A 12,038-nucleotide genomic window follows, 5' to 3' on the forward strand; every position below is an offset into this window, starting at 1 on the left:
AGGTACCAGTCCATCATGGTCTTGAGATGCGCCTCCCGCAGTTCCACCGATGCGTGAGAGCGAGGCAGCCCCCTTCTCTCCAGGCATCAAAAGGCCCCTCTCGCAGTGCAGGCGGGAAGGCCGGGTTGAAGTGTAGGGGAGTAAAGGGCAACGGGAACGCAGTCCAGTGCTCATCTCCAGAAACCGAATCCCAGACCTTAAGGGTGGTACCGGTAGGTGTGCTGATGCACGCATTCCTGGGCCTATCCCCCTTGGGCTTCCACACCAAGTCCCATATCGTTCGCCCCGCCACACTTCTATCCATGTGCAGCCAGTGTTTCTCCGAGAGGGGTTGGGTCCATTCTACCAATATCCTCAGTTGCGCTGCCTTGTAATAGAGGTGCAGGTCCGGAAGGTCCACTCCACCCTCCCCCCGAGGGCGCCGGAGAGCGGCAAAGGAAAATCTAGCCCGTCCCCCTTGCCAAACGAAACGGAGCATAAGAGTCTTTATGCGCCGAAAGAAATCACTGTCCAAGACAATAGGGAGAGCATGGAATAAATATAAAAGCTTCGGGAGGAGCGTCATTTTAATCGCATGGATGCTACCCAACCAGGAGATAATGTCGGCTTCCAGCGATTCAAATCAGCCTGGATTGTAGCCAGTAGAGGGGGGAAATTGCCCGAATACAGTTTCCCCACCGTGGGGGGTCAAGTGGACCCCTAAATACAGTAAAGAGGAATGGGTCCACGACAGGGGCGAAAGCGGTCGGAGGCGGTCCACCTCTGCCGAGGAAAGCGTGAGGTTAAGAATATAAGATTTGTCGTAGTTCACCTTGAAAGCTGCTACCGCCTCGAAACACGCCAGAGCCGTCTGCACATCGGGGAGGGAGTGCGCAGGGTCTGCAAGAGAGAGCAAGGCGTCGTCTGCAAACAGGGAGATCTTGTGTTGTTCGCCCATGAAGGGCAATCCTCGTATGTCCGGGTGCTCCCGTATCGCCAACGCCAGGGGTTCAATATTCAGAGCAAATAACAAGGGGGAGAGGGGACACCCCTGCCGTGTGCCCCGCCAGTGCGAAAAGAAAGACGATAAATATCCGTTGACCGTGACTCTAGAACGGGGGTCGCTATAATTGGCCTTGAGCATGGTCAAGAATCTGTCCGAGAATCCAAATGCTTCCAAGGTTCGGAATAGAAACTGCCAATCCACCCGGTCAAATGCCTTCTCGGCGTCCAGGCCAATCAATACCGCCGGGATGTTAAAGCGGTTGGCCTTCTCGATGAGGTGGATCACCCTCCTACTGTTATCATGGGTTTGACGCACCTTGATAAAACCCGATTGATCAGGGTGAATAAGAGCCGGCATCAGGTCCTGCAAGCGAGTCGCAAGAATGGAAGACTAAAGTTTGGCGTCGATATTAAGCAGGGCTATCGGCCTATACGACAAACACGCAGAGGGGTCCTTACCAGGCTTGGGGATAACTGAGATGACCGCTTCCGCCATGGAGACCGAGGAAACCCCCGAGTCGGCCATAGCATTGAACAGTCGAACCAAGAAGCCACTAATGTCAGCGGGAAAGGATTGGTAGAAGAGGGTCGTGAACCCGTCCGCACCAGGCGCCTTATGGGGTTTCAAGGACCTGATGGCACCCAGCACCTCCTCCCTAGAGATGGGGGCGGAAAGCAGGTCATTCCATTCGTTAGAGACACGAGGGAGCGGGAGCGCGCTCATATAGTCCTTTTGGGCGACGGAGTCCAGGGTATCTCCCGAGTACAACGTCGCATAGAACTCCCCGAAGAGTTCATCCTTGGCAGCATCACAATGCCGCAACGAGCCGGTTGCATCTCGAACGCCCCCTATGTAATCCTTCTCCCGTTTATAGCAAAGTTGGCGGGCCAAATGCCTCCCTACCTTGTTCCCCTGAGAGTAGGAGAGATGGCAGAGCTTCAGGAGAGTGAACTGCGCCCTGTTGTTGTAGTGAGCCCGGAGTTTGCCCCTAAGCGCAGTCAGCGGCGTTTGTCTGGAAGGTTTGGCCTTATGTGCTTGCTCCAGCGCAGAGAGTTCCAACTCCAACGCCTCCCGTTCCGTCCTCCTCAATCTATTGAGAGCTGCGTTAAGGGCCAAGCAGCTACCCCTCACGGACGCCTTGAAGGCGTCCCAGGTAGTGAAAACCGAGGTGTCCTGCACAGGAAACTCAGCAGAGAACAACATCTTTTTTCATGATTTAGTATTATCTGCTCTTGCAAACTTTCAAGATAAAATACAACATTCAGCACTACATTAGCGTAGCAGTTGACACCAGAGCTATTTTCAAAATGACAACCAACAACCTCTTCAACATTGTCCTTTTTGTTTTTGCTTGCAATCACATCACTCTCCTTTTGTTTTCTCTTCTGTACATCCTCATTACAGATATTCGCAATTCTCCTTTTCCGACAACACGTTTTTCAAACACAGGATACTGACCTAAATGAGGAGCATAGCTTCTTTTTAATCTATTATACTACTTTACACAATTTGCATCAGCACTAACTTTTGAGTCATCCAAGTCTATCATGAATGAACCAGATAATGTTTTCACTCGTGACAAAGCAACATATGCCTTCTTTAACCCCTTCCATGCTCATGACGGAACGATTCCGTCATGAGCATCGGTTGAGCTGTGCTCATGACGGAACCGTTCCGTCATGGCACCGCCCGCGCTCGAACCCTTCAGCACTGCGGGGGAATCCGCGCAGCGCTGAAGGGGTTAAACACACTAGATCCAATGTTTCCAAAACCTCTATCTACAGTTAATCCTTGAGATTTGTGAATAGTTACAGCATATGCTAGAGAAAACGGAAACTGCTTCCTACGTACATATAAGTCTTTCACAAGCAAAAAACGAACTGAACAACGACTAATGTCTTTAACCTCTTCAATCTGATCAAATTTTATTTTTAAAAATTCAATTCCATCTTTTTTCTGGTAATTAACAAAACCCACAACTTTACCCATAGCTCCATTCACTAAACCTTTTTCTACATTCAAATTACGTCTTAAAATTACTCGACGGTTCATACATACATAAAGATTCTTTTCTAAACCAGCTGTTTTCGATATGTTTTTCTCTAGAGAATCCAATTCAGTTTTCAATTTGCCTGTCAATGTAATAGTTATTCCTTCATGTTGTATTTTGTTCACTGCTTCCATTTTCATAATCTCTTCATTTTCCAATTTCAAAAGTTCTTCATTGAACATAGAGCATTCATGTAGTGTTGGCATTAAGCAGATTACAGTATTTTTTTCTGCAATTTTCTTGTATATTTTCTCTGGAACTATTTGTTCTGTTGGAAACAAATTACATAGCAATCGACTCTGTAAAGCTTTTCTGCCATGTTCTGTGAGTAGTCCAATTCTGATATCTTTGAGAACACTTGCATAATCATCATCATTTGCTTGCCGCATATTGGTAATGAGTTCTTTGTACTCAAAGTATGACCAAATATTCCCATTACCTATACTTCCTAATGACTTTTTCGTGTCTTCATGTGTAACAGTATTAAATACTGGTTGTCCTTTAACTGGAGTGAGCTGCAGTAGATCCCCAAAAACTATAACATGTTTTCCTCCAAATAACACGTCATAGTCTCTCTTTAGAATTTGCTGCATTCTTAAATGCACAAAGGCAAGCATTAAGTTTGATACCATGCTTACCTCATCAATAATGAGAAGTTTCATTTTCTTCAACACTCTTGAAACTTCAAAACATGCTTCTCCAGTTAGCTTGTGGTATTCTATTGTGTTCTCATGCTCTACTGGTAACATTAGCAAACGATGTAAGGTAATTCCTTTTATGTTATATGCTGCTAACCCAGTTGGAGCAGTAACAACACAAGACAAAGTTAAATCAGTTTTTTTCTGTAGGTAGCTTCTAATTACTTTAATTAAGAAACTTTTTCCAGTTCCAGCTTGTCCACTCACATACATTCTGATTGGTTCAAATGATGTGCATGAGCACTCTTTATTTTCATGTAGTAATCCATGATCAATTTGTTTTGTGACTTCTTCATAAATTTGTTGTTGTTCATCATTCAGTTGTTGTTCCAAATTTGGTAAGTCTATAAAATCCTCCTGAGCTTGATTCATAGCTGTTTCCACTTCAGTCATGGCTATTGCAGCTTCATTTTCTACGATTGGTTGTCCTAGGGGATCTTGACTGAGCGTACCAGAACTTTGACTGTCTTGAGAACTGTCTCTAGCTACTTCAGCTGCAATTGTAGCTTCTTGTTCAATTTCTTCATTTAACATTTGTACATAATTTGTGAAAGTACTGCATTCTATGCTATCTTTACATGCATTACAGGAATCTTCATAGCTGTGAAAATCTCCAAGTAATTCATCCTCTGAACGCCATGGTTTAAACAGCTGTAAAAGTGCTAAGTAGTAAAAATCCTTTATGTCAGTAGTGTCGCAACTCAGCTTCCTGTGATTAATCAAACTTCCTTTTGTTTGTTCCACCAAACATCCTTCCTCACCAATGACTTTATATTTTCCATTGTTGATGTCTTCTGTGGCATTCCGTGTACGAATGTAGTTCTGCAGCACTTCATAGAGACACATGTTCTCAAGATGATGACTTCTGTTTGGGTAATATGTGTCCAACATATTTGTTTTCAAAATGTCTGTACTTTCTGGTTCGTTCTCTGCAAAATATTCAATTTCTCGAACAGATTTCAGTACCCTATTTCACATTCTTGCAAGGCCTAAACTTACCCAAATTATTCTTCTGGATTTGGAGTACAGACTTGCAGATGATAATCTATCTGAGCATTCGTATGACCCAATTTCTCGATGCGATAACATCTTTAAACTGAAACTGTATAGTTTTTTACTGACAGTCTTCTCGTGAGAAATCTCTTCCCACATTTCTTTCAATTCCGTTTTCTAAGATTTAGTGATGTAAGATGTGACATACTGAGCAACAGCAATAGAATTGTCAGCTACATACTGAATATCCATGTTAGCATTCCACATGGATAAAATGACTGGGTTGTAGTCATTTATAAATTTTGACTCTTCTTTTCTTCTTAGGTTGTAAGTATTTTTCGGAGATTTTCTTGTAATGGTATGTCGCACAGCTGACATAAAACTGTTTAGTCTTCCTTTTGAAAGAACAGGTCGTGGAAATCCAAATCGACATTTTGGTGCCGATCACGATCCGGTAAAAACCGGGTACGAACCGTCGGACGGAGCATATTCTCCGTCCGACGCGTACCCGGTCGTCAAAATGTACAAACAAGGAATTACGATTCGCACGGAACACCATTTCCGTACGATTCGTAAAAAAGCCCGACCGAACAAAATAAACCTACCAATGCGATCCGGGAAAGGGCCGACCTGACGTCGGGACGCTCGCAGCCTGCCATTCACGAACCAGGAATCACGATTCGCACCGACGTCATCCCGCACGGTGAATATTTTCCGGCTGCCAAAAACTGCCGGGAAATCAGGACGACGCGAACAAGGACCACCAGTACGCGACGGACACACAGGACGCCGCGAACAAGGAGGACCAGTACGCGACAGGACGACGTGAACAAGGAGTACCAGTACGCGACGGACAGACAGCACGACGCGAACAAGGAGGACCAGTACGCGACAGGACGACGCGAACAAGGAGGACCCGTACGCGACGGACAGACATGGACCCGAACCTACGGGTCATCCCGGCCCTCATAGCAGTCCACCTCCTCTACAGGTTACGACGCAGACGCCGCAGAAGGTCAGAACAACTAAGGGAGGGGGGAACGGGGGGGGGTGGGGGTGGCAGGACCAGGGCAGGCCACAAAACCCCCACCAAAGTCACACACCACACATGCCCAGGACATACCTGACACCCATGCCCTGGTCACTACGAGGGGGTGGGGGCGTGTCCAGCTAAGCCAGCGACCGCCACAACGGAAGTCCGTCACCACGCGAACCGGCAACACAACCAGACCGGTACGTCCCGTACCACGCCCACACCCACGTCACCCCAACAATGGCGGGACGGATCGTACCCACGTGGCAAAGGCCTGGGTACGGCCCGCACAAGCATCACATAGCGTGGGGATAGAGATGTACGGACCCTACCCCCACCCCCCCTATGCATGGAACGTACCCCCACCCCAACAGTGTAAGTACGACCCGTACCCTCACCCGCGTATGCATGGAGCGTACCCCCACCCCAACCGCGTATGTACGTACCGTACCCCCACCCCAACAGTGTAAGTACGACCCGTACCCTCACCCTCGTATGCATGGAGCGTACCCCCACCCCAACAGTGTAAGTACGACCCGTACCCTCACCCGCGTATGCATGGAGCGTACCCCCACCCCAACCGCGTATGTACGTACCGTACCCCCACCCCAACAGTGTAAGTACGACCCGTACCCTCACCCTCGTATGCATGGAGCGTACCCCCACCCCAACAGTGTAAGTACGACCCGTACCCTCATCCGCGTATGCATGGAGCGTACCCCCACCCCAACCGCGTATGTACGTACCGTACCCCCACCCCAACAGTGTAAGTACGACCCGTACCCTCACCCGCGTATGCATGGAGCGTACCCCCACCCCAACCGCGTATGTACGTACCGTACCCCCACCCCAACAGTGTAAGTACGACCCGTACCCTCACCCGCGTATGCATGGAGCGTACCCCCACCCCAACCGCGTATGTACGTACCGTACCCCCACCCCAACAGTGTAAGTACGACCCGTACCCTCACCCGCGTATGCATGGAGCGTACCCCCACCCCAACCGCGTATGTACGTACCGTACCCTCACCCGCGTATGCATGGAGCGTACCCCCACCCCAACAGTGTAAGTACGACCCGTACCCTCACCCGCGTATGCATGGAACGTACCCCCACCCCAACAGTGTAAGTACGACCCGTACCCTCACCCGCGTATGCATGGAGCGTACCCCCACCGTGTATGTTCCAAGCGTACATATCCAGAAATAGGAGGTGTGTGTGCAGAGTCCTCCCAGCAGTGCCCTGAGACAGGAGGGGTGGGTGCAGAGTCCTCCCAGCAGTGCCCTGAGACAGGAGGGGTGGGTGCCTAACACTCCCAGCAGTGCCCTGAGACAGGAGGGGTGGGTGCAGAGTCCTCCCAGCAGTGCCCAGACACAGGAGGGGTGGGTGCCTAACACTCCCAGCAGTGCCCTGAGACAGGAGGGGTGGGTGCTGAGTCCTCCCAGCAGTGCCCTGAGACAGGAGGGGTGGGTGCCTAACACTCCCAGCAGTGCCCTGAGACAGGAGGGGTGTGTGCCTAACACTCCCAGCAGTGCCCTGAGACAGGAGGGGTGGGTGCAGAGTCCTCCCAGCAGTGCCCTGAGACAGGAGGGGTGGGTGCCTAACACTCCCAGCAGTGCCCTGAGACAGGAGGGGTGTGTGCCTAACACTCCCAGCAGTGCCCTGAGACAGGAGGGGTGGGTGCAGAGTCCTCCCAGCAGTGCCCTGAGACAGGAGGGGTGGGTGCCTAACACTCCCAGCAGTGCCCTGAGACAGGAGGGGTGTGTGCCTAACACTCCCAGCAGTGCCCTGAGACAGGAGGGGTGGGTGCCTAACACTCCCAGCAGTGCCCAGACACAGGAGGGGTGGGTGCCTAACACTCCCAGCAGTGCCCTGAGACAGGAGGGGTGGGTGCTGAGTCCTCCCAGCAGTGCCCTGAGACAGGAGTGGTGTGTGCCTAACACTCCCAGCAGTGCCCTGAGACAGGAGGGGTGGGTGCAGAGTCCTCCCAGCAGTGCCCTGAGACAGGAGGGGTGGGTGCCTAACACTCCCAGCAGTGCCCTGAGACAGGAGGGGTGTGTGCCTAACACTCCCAGCAGTGCCCTGAGACAGGAGGGGTGGGTGCCTAACACTCCCAGCAGTGCCCTGAGACAGGAGGGGCGGGTGCCTAACACTCCCAGCAGTGCCCTGAGACAGGAGGGGTGGGTGCTGAGTCCTCCCAGCAGTGCCCTGAGACAGGAGGGGTGGGTGCCTAACACTCCCAGCAGTGCCCTGAGACAGGAGGGGTGTGTGCCTAACACTCCCAGCAGTGCCCTGAGACGGGAGGGGTGGGTGCAGAGTCCTCCCAGCAGTGCCCTGAGACAGGAGGGGTGGGTGCCTAACACTCCCAGCAGTGCCCTGAGACAGGAGGGGTGGGTGCCTAACACTCCCAGCAGTGCCCTGAGACAGGAGGGGTGGGTGCAGAGTCCTCCCAGCAGTGCCCAGACACAGGAGGGGTGGGTGCCTAACACTCCCAGCAGTGCCCTGAGACAGGAGGGGTGGGTGCTGAGTCCTCCCAGCAGTGCCCTGAGACAGGAGGGGTGTGTGCCTAACACTCCCAGCAGTGCCCTGAGACAGGAGGGGTGGGTGCTGAGTCCTCCCAGCAGTGCCCTGAGACAGGAGGTGTGCAACACATGTGTGTGAGGCTGGAAGTACCCACATGCATACTGCCTACAAGTGAACATGTCCCCATGAACTCATGTCAACAGACTCCACACACAAGTACAGTGATCACCAAGGATGCCACGAATGTTGCAGGTGGAGACATGGCCCTGCATGCATGGCCAAAGTAGAAGGGCTCCGTCACACACACAGCTCATGTAGACACAGCTCTGCGCTAAACATTGGGAACACCCTGCAGGGAAGATATCAGGGTACACAGAGGGAGGAATACACCCTGGGACAATTGCACCATGCAGTAACTGCTGACATGAACAAAGAAAGTTAGCTAACACCTTGTGATGGCACACAGATCCCAGGGTCCCCCCAATGAGCAGCCCACTACTACATTTCCCACACACCCAACACATAAACACCACCCAAAACCATGTAGCAGCCCCACCAACACCAATACCAGCATAGCAGTAGTGTCAGAATGGAAAAAAAATTAAGCTTTATTCAGCATGATCACAGTGTCCGTGGATTGCAGGCAGTTAAATATTCACAAAGCCCATAGGGCAGTCAATACGTCTCAGCTGGATGGGGGACACAGTGGGATGCGTGTCCCCTAGCTTGCCTGCACAGTTACATGCCGTCGTCTTCCACAGGGGTGAGGCCATCAGGGGGGGGGAAGCACCAGGCACCGCAGGGACATCAGGGCAAAGGGGAGGCGTTGTGGGTGCAGGGATGGAGGACTCCACCACAGGGGGTGGGGCAGGGCCAAAGGCGGAGGCCAGGATGGCACTACACACCTTTGCAAGGTCCTCCAGGGAGTCCCCTGCACCCGAAGGATCCACCGGCCCCAAGGAGGGGGGGGGGTCAGAGGGATGGGCGCAGCGCCACCGGGGGAGGGCGTAGACAGGGGGGGAGAATCAACCACCGTGACCGAGGACTTCCTTGACCGCTTGCGGGGTGGTGTCACTGTGGGGCTCAGGGACAGAGCGGCCATGAAGGAGTCCTTGGGGGAGATGTGGCCAGGAGAGCTTAGGGGAGGGGATTTGGAGGGAGTGGACTGGGTGGAATGCGGACTCCCACTATGGCTGCGTGTCACACGTTTGCCCCCCGACCCAGTGGGTGTGCCTACCTCACCCTGTGTGTGCGTGTCAGGAGGAGTGCGGTGGACCTTCCCTGCTGGTGTGGTGCCTGTGTCTGTTGATGTGGGTGCATGCCGACGTCTGAGTGTATGTGGGACAGGCATGGGAGTGGGAAGTGTGGATGGGGCAGGGGTAGGTGGGGGGAGGTCGCGCTGCAGGAGACCCACTGCTGCAGTCAGTGTCGAGTCTATGGACCTCAGCAAGTTGCGTTGGTCAGCCTGCGATGAATGAATGCCCTCCAAGTATGCCTCGATGTTGTTGAGTGTCTGCCCGTGGGCATGGAGGACATTAAGGATCGCAGCCTGACCAACCTGCAGTTGCCGCTGGATGTCCACAGACTCAGCATTGGCGGCAGCAGTGGAGACAGGGGCAGGGGGTGCGGTGCCTGGCATGAAGGAGACATGCGGTGACCGGGCACGCTGGGAAGGGACACGAGCAAGTGGGAGGCGGCTGATGGGAACTGAGGGGGCGGTGCGAGGTGTTGTTCCGCTGTCAGCTGCTGGTGCAGCCTCCGCCCACTCGGAGACATCCTCCTCGGACCTGTCAGCTTCGTATTCTGATGTGCCAGTCGACAGGTCCTCGGCCACACTCTACTCCGCCTCTGTCCCACTCGATGTGCCAGCCCCGATGTCACGGCTGGCACTGGTGCTCGGTCCCTCCGCCTGGTCTGTGTCCATGTCTCCCTCTGTGTCCCCCGACGATGCTGTGGGCAGGGTGGAGAGACAGAAATTAATCAGACACCTGTACACATCTGTCACATGAGTCCAATCTACATAGGTAACATTGCATAGCCTGAAAAGGAAGATCCCTAACATCTACTAAACAAGGTACCGATGTAGGGCATAAAACACACAGTTGGTTGAGCCACCATGCCACTGAAATACCATGGAGAGCATGAGACAATAGCTAAAGACAGGAAACGGAGTCTGACATAGCACCCAGGCCCCGGGGACAATCCAGCACTGCATCTGCACCACACAGCGTTGGCGAAAATACCGATGACCAGGGACCATATCCATGAACTTGAGACACATGCTGCATAGGTAATGCAGAAAACATGCACAACATGACTCGGTCACTGCACCTTGCGTGTGTGTCCAGACAAACATCACACACTGCCCAGACCCAGCAAGTAAAAATCTGGATTTGACATATAGGCTTTGCCCGCCCCAACCACCCCCTACACGAGGCAAATAGTTGAGACACAGGTGGCACCAACATCTCATAGTCTGGGTGATAAACACAGGGGCAGGCAAAATGCAAGATTGGACGCCAAACAGCCAAGGTGCGCCTGTACAAATAATGAGGCACCAGTGCCCATCCTCAGATGAGTATAACAAGACACACAGGCACTAGCAACTGTGAGTATGAAGAAGGACATTCAGGTCAGGCTGCACAGTGGACACCTGTACAAAATAGCACGTCTATATACATGGTGCCAGGGGACAATGGCACAGAGCACAACCTACGCTGTAGACACTGAGAGTGTCCACGTTTATGATGACACATACAACACCGATGAAAAGGTGCCCCAGGGGACAGTAGTGGGCACGCAACTCCATGCTCCTGAATGGTAATGACTGCAACACACGCCACCATCCCTGCACTATGTGTATCGCACACTCATGCACATCATGTCACAGGCCACCACATAGGACATGCGCGCTGTAAGGCATGACACATGAGAGACCAACTCCCATGCCTGGAGTCGGCATCAGTGCCAACTGACATGGAACCCACATGCAGTGAACTTGACAGGGCACAGCCAAGGTCCCAAAACCTGTTACCCACCACCCCCACACATGATGCTACAGGCATAGTTCTCGTGGACAAAGCGCCAGCCTACATTACCTTGTGAAGGAGTGGCTACACACAGACCAGGGAACACTTTGCAAGGAGGGGAAGGGTGGCAGGGGCGCAGCGCTATACTGGGGCAAAATGGATCTGCACAGCACCTTTAAACCCTGGCAGTGAATTCATGCTACTGTGCCCTTACAAATGCCGGTGACACACAACACACACATGTACCTACCCCCTTCCGGCTGCTGCTTCGCCTGTAAGCGCCGATCCAAGTCTGGAAAGACCACCGGCAGCACACGCCTGTGGAGGTGGCTCAGACGGCGGCGCCCGCGGTTCTTGTGGCTCTCAGGTGAGTCCCCCAGCAGGACCCGTGCAATCCTCCGCGTCCAGCACCGGATATCCTGCCAGCGTTTCCTCACCTGGGACATGCTCCGCCTCCGACCATCCACACTCCTCACGGCACTGACGGCGGTCAGCCAGATCTGCTCCTTGGCAGTGGCGCCTACCTGTGAGGAAGTACAAGTGACTCCACATCAATACACCAGCCACATGTCACAGAGAGACATTTTATAACAAATTAGCTGGTAACAACAAGGCATGTCATGCAGCCAACGCATTGCACCTTTGTCATAGGGACATGATCCTCTGGTGAGGGAAAAAGCAGTACGTGCCATAGTGGGTACACAGGTGGAATGATGGCAATGTCACA

This window comes from Triturus cristatus, chromosome 6, assembly GCF_964204655.1.
Source record: "Triturus cristatus chromosome 6, aTriCri1.1, whole genome shotgun sequence".
NCBI lineage: Eukaryota > Metazoa > Chordata > Amphibia > Caudata > Salamandridae > Triturus > Triturus cristatus.